Consider the following 12,530-nt stretch of genomic DNA (forward strand, 5'->3'; position numbering starts at 1 on the left):
AGAGAGATCTTTTGTGAAGCCAAAGGCAAAGCAACAACAAGTTTTGTTTCTGTAGAGAGTTTGCTTGGTTTACTTGGGATTATTATAATTTTAAAGGACAAGTTACTGCTCCTAGTGCTGGGATCCAAGGATATGAATGGAGGAGCTTCATGAATACACGTATGTTGCGTGGACAGAATAAATAAAGCTCATCTACAGTTGTCATTTTAACTTCCAAGTGGGTGAAAACCAGGTGTCCCACTCCCAGGAGATCCAGAGAGGTCTCAGGCACCTTCATTAGACACAGAATCACAGAATCACAGAATCATCTAGACTGGAAGAGACCCTCAGGATCATCGAGTCCAACCATCTACCCTACTCTAAAGTTCTCCCCTACACCATATTCCCCAACACGACACAAAGAGGAGGCTGGGCATTAAGCCCTGCCTGAGATGCCAGGCCTGACTGGGTGCTTCCATGCTGCCAGGAGAAGCATGTTGGAGAAGTCAGCCTTCCTCCACAGGGAACAGCACACCCAGGAAGCAGAGATTTCCTGGCTGCCATGAAAACACTTGGAAAGTAGAAACACTTCTGCCCTTCCTCAGTGCAAGGGACTGCAGGAGGATCCCAGCATGAGAGTCAGTCAGGCCCCAGACCCAGCTATACCCGCAGGACGTTCAGCACCATACTACAGTTGCTGGAATAAAGTCAGCAAAAGAAATTACAAATGAAATAAAAGATTTCAATTGACCAGAACATTTCATTTGTCCCAAAAGAAAATGAGAAGCCCAGGGCTTCCTATCAGCAAGAAACAGCAGCACCGTGCCGTGTCCCAGCCCAGCTCTCCCCAGCATGGGCACTCGCAGCATCTGGCCAGATGTGCCCTCAGGCCCTACCCTGGCTCACGCACCCCCACCTGCTGCTGGAAAATGGGTTTTGGAATATTCCATCCTGCCACATCCATCTCAGACAACAACAACAAAAAAAACCCATCACATCTCTTACATCACATTCTATGTTCTGACAGATCTCTCCTGCTGCACTCCCAGCAACACCAGCCTTGTGTTGCACACCCAAACTCAGACAGGATTTTCTCCAGACTTGGGAAGATTGTTCCCTCTTTTTCCTCCCATTGAGAAAGCTCTTGTGCGTGCTGTGAGGGAGGCAGGATGTGGGTCAGCACGAACCCGTCTTAAGATGACAGGAGGTTGGTTCACAGGGGGCTGCAATGGGGCTGAGCATCTGCTCCACGCTCTCCGGCAGGCTGGCGGGCCTGCGCTCCTCCTCCTGCTGCTGAGCAACCCCAGGAGACCGTGTATTTCACTGTCCTCCAGGTCTCATTCGTCTTAACGCTTGCAGTGAGTGTATGTATTCCTGGTTTCAGTGAAATATATGACTCTCTACTGCTAGGCTGTATGAGCGGGAATTTATCTGCTCAACAGATTCTGCCAGCATGATTTATCCTGAAAAAAATGGTCTAACACTGACAGGATCTCCTGGTGGTAGTTCCAGGTGGTCTTTTCTGTGCTGGTGATAGGAGGTTTTGGGTTTTCTTAGCACTTTTCCCCTTTGTCTTAGTTCTTCCACCACTGCTGGCTGCACTAACACTGACACGGCATCAGCTTCAGGGCATGCAGATACCAAAAAGTGAGTACATTCCCATTTTGATGCTCCAGGCTGTGGAACAGGTCACGTCCACGCTGCCCAAAGGAGATATGGGCAAAATCCACACGCCCCTGACTCTTATCACTGAATGTATACACACACCCTGACATCAAGCCCTGTGCCAGGCTGCCCTGTCCGGCTGTGACAGCCCCAAAGCTTCCTCTATATTCACTTTGTCTCCTGCACCTGGGTTTAAGAGACCTGTGGTCATCCCAGCTGTTGGACTGGTACTACCATGGCACCAGGAGGGTGATGGTGACCCCATCCTGACAGGGGCTCTCCCAGCTGAACCATCACCAGTGCACCCATCCACTCACTCACTCTGATCTGGAAAGGCTACAAACCCATCTCCCCTCCTGAGCACCCTTCTATCAAAGCAACGAATCCCAGTAACTTGAGAACACTTGCAGAGCCCCAGCTTTCAGGTACTGAATTTACAGTTTATGTCTCCCGAGTGACACTGCAGATGGAAAACAAAAAGCACAGAAGTGACAAAAGGAACCTTAAAAAAGTATTTTCCACTTCAGGCAGCCGATCTAAGCCAAGATCTAGAGTCAGTCTTGTCTGAAGTACACAGGTCCTTTTCCTTGCTGTGTCCTTCCGACTCTTTAACCTTCTCAGAACCACCTTATCAGAGTCTTCTGCCACGCAGCTCCCAGGTCAGTCTTTCCAGGGGGCTGCACCATCTTGTTTAAGCATCTGTAGGCAGTAAAAGGGGATTTCTGTGGTGTCCCTCAGTCTTGCCAGAGTAGCAAATATTCACAATTGTGAATCTGTCTTGCATGTTTTTTTCTCAGATTCCTCCTAACCGCACCCAAAGTGGACACACAGTTTGGTTGATGCTCTTTTTTTCCTGCATTTTCTTTTACTCAAAATAAAGATCTCATTTTACTGCTGCCTTGCTGTATTTACGATCCATGAGGCTGCTCAGGGTCCCACCTACCTTGTGTCCTTTTCTTGTCATATAGATAGAAGCTGCAGCATGTCGTTTCAGCAAAATAAGCTGAAGGCATTTGGGGGCACTAACAGTGGCATTTCACAACTGCTTCTCGGGCATTTCATCTCCTTTTCTCAGAAGACTTTATGTCCTTGAAATACAGTTTGAACTTTTCACATGAGATCACAATTGCCAAACATTCCTGTGCTATTTAGAGGTATCTTTGCTCTTTTGGGAGATCACAATTGCTGTGCTATTTAGAGGTATCTTTGCTCTTTTGATAGTGGTGACATGAACAGGCAAGCCACTGCTCTCCTGCCACTCCATTTACTGGCAACAGATGACACCGTCACCTCTCAGTTCGTATCACCGTACCGTGCTGTGAGGAATAAGACCTGCTGTGGGCCAGGTGCATCACATTGATGTAAATGCCTCTGTAACAGTTGTCTCTTTGGTAGAGCTACCTAAAGATTTGCAAATATTTGAAAGATTTGGAAGCAATCTGGAGTTTACACATCCTAACGGTCTCTGAACTGGCTTTTTATCAGCAGGTCTGAAGCACACACTTTTCCAGGGCCAAGCCCCGACCGGAGGAAGCCAGCAGGTGTCTGCCACACGCTATTACAGCAAACTAGAATTTCATTTTAGGTTTATTCCCCCAGCTCTTGTTAGCAGACTAATGAGTTTGTGATTATGATCTGCCGCAGCTTCTGTCTTGAAGACGCCTCTGCACCTGTCTGCAGAATGTCCTTGGGTACTACACCGGCTCCTGCGCGTCCTGCTCACGCGGCTCGCTGCGGCGCTGGTATACTGGGTAAATAATCTGAATGGGAAATTCTTCCCTTGGGCTGAAGGATAATGACACTCTCCTCATTTTACAAAAGAATCGAGGGGAACATTCCTGAAGGCTTCTGCTGGTTGGCTGGGAAATGCACCTAAACCCCTGCTCAGAGGGATTCCAGGTTAACTCCTGTTCATAGTATGTGCCAAACAGGACGTGCAGCACCAGCCAGCCCTGTCCAAAGCAGGGCAGAACCTAGTTCTGCCTCTCCCTGCTCCTCTCCTACCTGTTACACGTGAGCAGCACGAGGCTCGCAACCGTTTCACTGCCACACACGGCAAAAGTTGCTATTTCAGTTGAAATGTTGAAGGCTGATGGGAATCTGACAGTCCATGGTTAAACTGCACTAGAGTGCCAGCTGGGAAGTGGGTGGAAATGAATTTTTTGTCAAATAGTTAGACTCCATTTTCTCCAGATTAATTAATTCACAAAGAACATATCCCTGCATGGATTTCACAGTTGAAAACAAAGCCAGTCTCGCCTCCCCCTACACTATCTGTCAGTCGTACCACACGGAACAGAGGAGCTCACTCAGTTGTTTCTCATGTGATCGTGTCATGGTGGAAAAAAGAAAAGCCCCCACCTTGGCTTTCAATTTACCTGAGGTTCTGAGCTGCCCTGCATCTATTTTTCTACAGTTACACCCAAACATCTGGGGGTTTTGTGCGGAGCTGATCTACAGGGCTATGACCCCAGCCTTCAGGAAGCAGCCAGAAGCCCCACCACAGGCTCACTTGCGCGGCAGAAAAGGCACAACCCAGTTCTATTTTCAGCCTGAATTTCTCTCAGTTTGTATGAAATGCCAAGTGTCTGTTTGATATCTCTGCCGCGGTGGTGACTCTCAGATCAGATTTGGTTTCCCACGGACAAGATCCAAGGAGTGAGGGATGGCTGGACGGGTGCCCAGCTGAAAGCTCCAGAGCTGAACAGCGAGAAGCATCTCCACACCTGTGTCTCCAGCTGAACTTGACGGAGGCAGTAACATGCTCCACCACGGAAAACCCAGCTGTCCTCGGACTCCTGCTTCTCATCTGGCAGCACGGCCTTAGTCGGACTCATCTGCTTTGATAATCTCCAAGTCTGGTCATCAGGTGCTCGGTGCATAGCTGTGCCCTTTCCCAGTAGAGTGTGCTGAGCAGCTGCCCAGACCTGTCTTTCTCACCTTCGGCTGCCAGCTAAGTGCTAAATCCGTGGCAGCCTCCAAAGAGTTATCAGCTCCTTTCCCAAAAGGGAGCTCTGTTTGGGAAAGGTTTCCTCACACACCTCCCTATTTGGCATCTCAGGACTTCACTTGAAGTAAGACCGTGCTCAGTAACACCTCTCCTCTCCAGCGGAGAGCATAAGACTGTCACGGCACGTCAGACTACAGACCCACATAGCCCGTTATCTCATCTCTGACAGCAGTGAGTGGTGTGATGCCTGGACAAAAGAGACCAAGCCATCATTGACCAGTCACCCTCTAGACACAGAGAACTTCACAGCCCTCTGTGGCACTGCTTTAGAGCATCTCTGCTCAAGGCTGACGCGTTTCCGTTTATTCACCTCCTCCTGGTACAGAAGCTGGTCCAGACTGACAGTCATCCTTGTTGCTCTTTCCTGGACATTTTTTATACCACATAGTTTTTGAGGTTGATGGGCAACCAAAACTGCTCTTGTCAGCCTGTGTTTGGCTAAAGCAAATGTCCTGTCAAAGGGGGTTCGGCAGCTGACTTTCTGAGGAGCAAGGCACTGGAAAGTCTAAGTGTTTCCATCAGAGATGAATGACCTCCTCTAGTCAGCAGATGGAGTAGTCACTTGCTGCTGAGGTCTTCTTCTGCGTGCGTACGTGATGTTTCAGCTAGAGGCGAAGCGGGGAAGAATGAAGTGATGTGATAATCTGTCTTGGCCACTACTGAGAAGGGAAATTGCACAGAAATAATTTCTGAAATCCAGAAAGCAACAGAGGCAGAAAAGGATTGGTTTGCTTTCTTCTATACTTTTGTAAAGATGAAAGAGGAAGAGTCTTTCTCAGTACGGAGAAGCTTTCAGTGCCTTCTCTCTTCTCTTTAGCCCATTTTCCTATTGGACCTCATCTTCCAGAGCACTACATTGTGGGCTATCAGTGCTATGGCCAGAACAGCCATTTCTACAAGAGAGATGAGCTCTGCTCTAAGGCAATGAGAACAACAGCCCAATCACCCAAATCAGCCTGAAGGTATCACAGGAAAGCATTCAGTCCTCCAGCACTAACAAAGCATCATTTCTGAGCTCGTAAAATCAAGATGGCACAAATCATATGCAGACCTGCAAAAGGAACTCTCTGGAGCCTGCTCTGGCTGGTCACCCATACAACCACAATGTCATTTCCCTGGGAATCTCTCTGGTTTTCAGCTCAAGCTCTTTTGGTCGCTACCTCTCCTTGTCACACACGTTTCCAAGCCTAGAGGCAATACATCATCACAAAACTTTCAGGTGCTGCAAAGCTACAAAGAAAAATAGAATTTCACACTGACAGAGCCTCAGCAATATCTATATGCTCCCATCAGTAAAAACAGACCTCAAATAGTTATTATCACAGGACAGACTGTGTTCCGGTTTTCTCTGATTTCTAGTGTTTTATAGTTTTATTTCCAGGGCACAAGATATTTTCTTTCAACTCTTCCCCATACAGTCAGTTTCACCACCACCCCTGCTTCTCCACCTCCTCTTTGGTTTAGAAAACATTTTTGGGGGGTTCTGCCTGTATATTGCTTTTCTCAGCCACATTTCTTCTAGAAACAGTTCTACTTACAGAATAGAATCATGGAATGGTTAGAGTTGGAAGGGACCTTAAAGATCATTGAGTTCCAACCCCCCTGCCTCTGCTCATTGCCTTTTTAAGGAAGAGACTAAGACCTCTTCTGCCAATTAAGACGAATCTGGTTCTGTGTGCAGCCACAATTACTACTGCTGGCTTCAATTTTATACCAACTGCTCCATGTTTTATGCCTCCTGTCATTCACACACGAGGAAAATACAAGGGACAACTCTGTCAAAGCAAGTTCTGTGGCTAAAAGCTCTGCAGCTGAAGACAGCTTTGCTGGGCACCACTATTTATGAGTTGTGCCAGTTACTACAGAACAAGGGGATACACACAAACAGTTTACAACATGAACTGTGAAATACACAAATACTTCTGGCAGTTTCACCGGTGAAATTCTGAAACAGCTGCCTCTCAGCAGACCAATACACGAATTTATTGCAAAATCTGATACAGGGCTTCGGTCAGCATGTTAAAATGTGCCTTAAAATATTGTGTAAGGCACATCCTATCAGTCAGCAGATCAGCCACCCGTGAAAAAGCACCCAATTGCTACAGCCGTGAGTTCCTGTTCTTTAGGTTGCAGCCTCACTGGAAGGTGCTGACGAAGGGACAGGGCTCAGGAGGGTGGAGCGGAGGCGGCCCTGGGGCTGTTCTGATTAAGCAGTGCAGCAAGGGCCCACCCAGGGCCACGCTGTAAGGCAGGACCTACAAGGATGAGCAGCACGTAGCTGATGTAACCATCACCTTACCTTGTCCCCACCCAATGCAATTCTTCCACGGTTGGGTGTGTGATTGCAAAGGCAAAACGGCAGCTGAGCCAGCAGGAGAGAACTGCTCCTCACAACGACATATCCTGTGCCCAGAATCCAGACTGTGGCTATTCCAAACATGCATAGAATCATTGAATCGTTTGGTTGGAAAAGACCTTTAGGACCATCAAGTCCAACCATTAACCCAGCACTGCCAAGTTACCACTAACCCATGTCCCTCAGCACCACATCTACCTCTCTTTAAAATACCTCCAGAGATGGTGACACCACCACTGCCCTGGGCAGCCCCTTCCAATGGCTGATAACTCGTTTGGTGAAGAAATTTTTCCTAATATCTATCCTAAACCTCCCCTGGCACAACTTGAGGCCATTTCTTCTTGTCCCATAGCCTGTTCCTTGGGAGAAGAGACCAACCCTCCCTGGCTACACCCTCCTTTCAGGGAGTTGGAGAGAGAAGGTCTCCCCTCAGCCTCCTTTTCTCCAGGCTCAACACCCCCAGCTCCCTCAGCTGCTCCTCACAGACCCCTCACCAGCTCTGTTGCCCTTCTCTGGACCCGCTCCAGCCCCTCAATGTCCCACTTGTCATGAGGGGCCCCAAACTGGACACAGCACTCAAGGTGGGGCCTCAGCAGTGCCCAGTACAGGGGGACAAACACTTCCCTAGTCTGTTGGCCACACTGTTCCTGACAGAGACCAGGATGCTGTTGGCCTTCTCAGCCACCTGGGCACATTTCTGGCTAATATTCAGCCAGCTGTTGACCAACATCCCCAGGTCCAGCCACTCTTCCCCAACGTTGCATGGGCTTGTTATGACCCCAGTGCAGGATCCAGCACTTGGCCTTGTTGAACCTCATCCCACTGGCCTCAGCCCATCGATCCAGCCTGTCCGGATCCCTCTGTAGAGCCTTCCTACCCTCAACGCTCCTGCCCAAATTGGTGTCATCTGCAAACTTACTGAGGGTGCACTCGATCCCCTCTTCCAGATCACTGATAAAGATATTAAGGAGAACTAGCCCCAGTACTGAGCCCTGAGGAACACCACTTGTGACTGGCCACCAACTGGGTTTAACTCCATTCATTATCACTCTTTGGGCCTGGCCATCCAGCCCATTTTTTATCCAGTAAAGTGAACCCCCATCCAAGCCACAAGCGGCCAGTTTCTCCAGAAGAATGCTATGGGAAACGGTGTCAAAGGCTTTCCTAAAGCCTAGGTAGACATCCACAGCCTTTCCCTCCTCCACTAAGCAGGTCACCTTGTCATAGACACAGGATACACACTGAATAAGAAACAGGGGGAAAAAAGGCCTATTTTCATGAAACAATGCTACCAAGAGTGTGGTTTTGCTGGTAAAACTGTGTGGCTCTCAGCCAGAGTTTATGCATTTTCCCTCCCTTGTGCTCACAGAAATCTGACCTGAAGCTCTCCTGCCCATTGGCAAAGTACCCTCAACAGGCCCCTGAGTACAGTGCTGAGAGCAGGCAGACCTACAGGGCAGCAGACACTTTGGCTTCTCTATTCTAGTCTCTCCTGGCCTGCCTACACCTCTCTTCCTCAGTCTTCTGCCACAGCAAGGCCTCCAAGTACAGCCTAAAGGGCTGCAAAGCTAAGGCTTCTCAGAGATATGGCTTTAGGAGTATTTTTGAAGGGTATCAGAAAGAAGTGTTGCATTTCTAACACAGAAATAACAGGGTTGTACTGTGCCAGTTTGTTAGTTGGAGGTATATGATGAGGTAGAGATGATGTTTTAGCAACACTCTGTGTCACAGTAGGGAGGTCAGTTTGGATACACACCGAACATTTCGAGGCACATTCACTGCCAATGACACCAGCACTGCTGTTGATGTGAATGGAAATTATAACCTATATAATAAGGAATCCAAAGTATGTATTATGAGATGCAATCCACATAACACTCACCACTGAGTATGTGGATGGATGTAATTGGATGGATTTAGAGGAATAAAGAGTATTTTGAGAGTTTCGTTTTCAGAGTTCCTTTCCAAAGATAAGATTGGGCATCTGTCATCCATCTTCTACCTTGCCAAAGAAGTTGAGAAGATAGGAAAGCACTTAAAGCATTGCTACACCCATACACATTGCTCATATAAGATACAGAACCATTCTTTCTTCTGGACAGCATAGAACACCACCTGTGATACATCTATTAACTCTCCCGTGACGTTTACAGAGCCAAACCTGACAGATAAATAGGGGTTTCACTGTCCTGTTGTTCTGCAGCTCCCAGCCCCTGACAGCGTCGCAGTTGGTGCAGCAGCACTTGGAATCTCACAGGGGCAAGAATGGAAATGCAGTCAAGGCATTTTCTTGCCAAAGTTTTCTCACTTCTTTCTTGAATTTCCTAACCTGTCTTCTTCCCACAAGGTTTTTAGTTCTCCCATCCCTGTCGATCTGAACCATATGCTCCAGAAACAAGGCTCAGGCAGTCACTGCCACCAACTCTAATTGCTCAGGGTGTTCACCAGCGCATGTGGTGGCTCACGCTCGCTCCAGTCCCTGCGTGATCTGCTGAAAGCCAGGCTGATCACCACAGGGTGTGAGCTATCAGCACTGCAAAACCCAGCAGTTTGGCTCAGATTGAAAGAAATGCTTAATTTTAGGTCTGGATGTTCCCAGCTCCAGCCCTGCTGTCTCAGATGGGATGGAAGCTGTTCCACCCCCCACTGCTGAGTTCTCAGAAAAATGGAAGCTGGGGAGGCCTCCAAGGAGGCAGATTTATAATCATGAGGCAGGGTGGGAGGGAAAAGAGATTCTCTGCACAGGAACACTCACTTCTGCAACAGCAAATCTCTCTAATGTGGTGGCTCAGATTCTGCAGAACATCCAAACAACTGACAGCTTCATACTAGGCATATCTTCCAAACTCTAATTCTGGGTACAGACTATCCTGATACTAATTAAGCAATTTAAACTGGGACTTGCATCTTTCCTGTGCGATGCTACTTCTGAAGCGCTGTATTACCAATGAGTGTTTTGCAACTGCCAAAACATGAAAGTGTGTTTGTTATTAACACATCACTATATAATTAGGGGACTTAGCAGGGGGCTGGGTATTCACATGTTCTTTTTCCTCTGTTGCTGACAGCATTAGATGAAAGTCTCTAGGTATCCCATTAGGTGACAAGTGAAAATGAGTTCTGCAGCCAAAACTAAGCAATTTGGCACAATTTAGGAGAGAGATGGCATTTTCTGCTCAAAAAGGGCTTGGAATTGGAACAGCAGGAGGTGTTACAGATCAAGATGGAGATGCGCTGGCCAAGCTGAGCGGGTGCCTTACGGAGCAGAGCAGCGGTGGGTGCTGAAGTCCAGGACAGAGATAAGTTGGCAGAGCTCAGATGGGGAATGATGCCCAGTTTCTGAGAACAACAACAGAGTCTGTATTTTAATTAGAGTTCCTCTGCTCATCTGCATGGCTCAGCACAAACTTTCACCTGCTGAATTTTCCAGACCTTTATTAGGATCCATCCAAAAGGCCGATTTTCCACTTTTTCCTATTCCTCCCCCAGTGAAGACATGCCAGTAGTGACCACTCACGCCCAGGTATTCTGCTGTTGGCTCTCATTAAACGTCAGAAACCTTTTTCTGATGCCAAGCATCACAAACACATGCACTAGTTTCATGTATATAAACTGATATATGGGTCCTGCTGTAAAGAGTTTTGAGTTCAGACTAAACGAGGCCCAAAAGCAGGAGACTGTGGGATTTCAGGAGAGGTTTAATAGCAGAGAAGGCACGATGACGCACAGAAGAGTGAGTTGGACACACAAAACCTGAATAATTGACTTCATGAAGCCTGGGGAACAGAGAGAGGGGCAGTAATATGATGGGAATGTGGGACAGGACAGGAGGTAACAAGATTTCCAGCATCTGCAATGCAAATCCTGCCCCAAGTACTGCCTAATGTTTATTAGGTACAGCTAAAGATTCCATCCCAGGCATTACAGATACGCATGACCGATCCCAGCAACAATAAAGGAATTCATAGTTTGAGAAAAACTCCTCCCCTTTCCCCATTGTGCATGGGGCTACCGTTTAAGCTGGCCAAAGTGGGTCAAAGGGAATGAGTTCATTTGAATATGTAAATTTGGCTTAACAAGGAGTAAAGACAATTGCTTCAAGCTTGTGAGTTCAAGCTAAAAAAAACAGGTCTTCACAGCTCCTTTGGGAACTGGAAGCTTTGGCTTTCACCCCTCCTTGCTATTTCCTCCTCTTGCCCACCTTCATCCCCTTCCCTCTCGCTTCCTGCCCTAATAAGCGTCAGGCAAACCCCTCATTTCTCAAAATGGAGCCTGTGGCCAGAAAAGCAAATTCAGTAAGGTCATTAAAAAGCTCATGCATAAAGGTTTGTCAGCTCTGAGTGGCTGCTGAGAGCCTGTGCTACGTGTGCAACTCTCCATAGCTAATTTTCAAACAAGAAAGAAAATGCATCTTTTGTCTGCCTCCTGCAGACAGTCTGTTTTCCTCTTTTTCTCTTTTTTTTTTTTTTTTGCTAAAGGGAACAAATTCCGTTTCCAATAACTGAAGACTGATTAAACCCACTGTCCCTCTACCACCACCCCCAGTTACAAGCAGCTCATACCATGAAACGGTGTCAAGATAAGGATTTCTTATACAAAGAACTTCAAATAACCAGGGAGAAGAAATGAAGGAAAACTCATCATTAAGTTTTGATTTAACTCCTTCTGTTCTAAAATCCAGTCACTCTTACCCTTCTCTTCCTAAGCTTTTAAGGAAAGTATTCCAGCAAAAACTCTTTAAATCAGGTGTCTTTCAATGTGTTATACCTTTGAACCAGAAATAATCAGCTTGATATTTCTGTAATCAAACAGGTATTTAATTAATACCTTTTACTCAGCCTGAGTCAGCTCTTATGAATCCAACACCCCTGCGTCCCTCTCTACTACCTCTAGCCAAAATTTGTGGGGCACCAGGTAGCTCAAGGGAAGGAAACAAGAAGCCAAATTTCAGTTCTCAGCTGAGTGTTTCAGTTCTAATCTGGTTGTCTGAGGCAAATCTAGATCTGCATTGCCTTTAAAACCAACGTTGACCCAGAAATCTCTGTTTAGCTCCGTAAGCGAACAGGTTCTCTGAGGGAACCTCTTATCTTTTTTTTAAACCTTTTGTTTTGGTTGGTAGGAATGAAGATCACAAAACAAATCTTTCAATTACCTTTGCAGTCTCTTTCAAGTCCACTGACAAAACTGTTCATGGAGATTGAGCACCAGTACTTTACGGAGACGGTGCTGTGGTTACAGAGAACAGCAGTGGTTCCTCCTGAGCAGCTTTGCTTTTGTTGATGTGGAAACCATACCTCTGCTGGGAGTTAAAAAAAGCCAACTTCAGTCTTCAGGGCAGCAACACAGAACACTGCATTAGCATCAGCTGAGAAACTAATCACCCCAAAATGGGATCATGGCTTAATTCCCCACGGTACTGCTGCATTAGATAGGTTATCTGCTTGCAGCCTAACCCTCTGATGACACAGTACTAATAAAGGGGTCCCCGAGCTGTGACAACGCTATGAGTTGCGGCTGCCT

The 12,530-nt window shown here is 47.1% G+C and overlaps 1 long non-coding RNA gene across 1 annotated transcript in view; it reads right to left on the bottom strand.

Annotated features, from left to right (window-relative positions):
• Positions 1 to 12,300, bottom strand: part of LOC106894870 — a 29,639-nt gene extending 17,339 nt beyond the window's left edge. The window contains exon 1 of the long non-coding RNA XR_001413332.1: positions 12,163 to 12,300. This is a non-coding gene — a long non-coding RNA (uncharacterized LOC106894870). The remainder of the gene's footprint in view (positions 1 to 12,162) is intronic.
• Positions 12,301 to 12,530: the final 230 nt, after the last annotated feature.

Source organism: Calidris pugnax, unplaced genomic scaffold (assembly GCF_001431845.1).
Source record: "Calidris pugnax isolate Ruff unplaced genomic scaffold, ASM143184v1 scaffold237, whole genome shotgun sequence".
Lineage (NCBI taxonomy): Eukaryota > Metazoa > Chordata > Aves > Charadriiformes > Scolopacidae > Calidris > Calidris pugnax.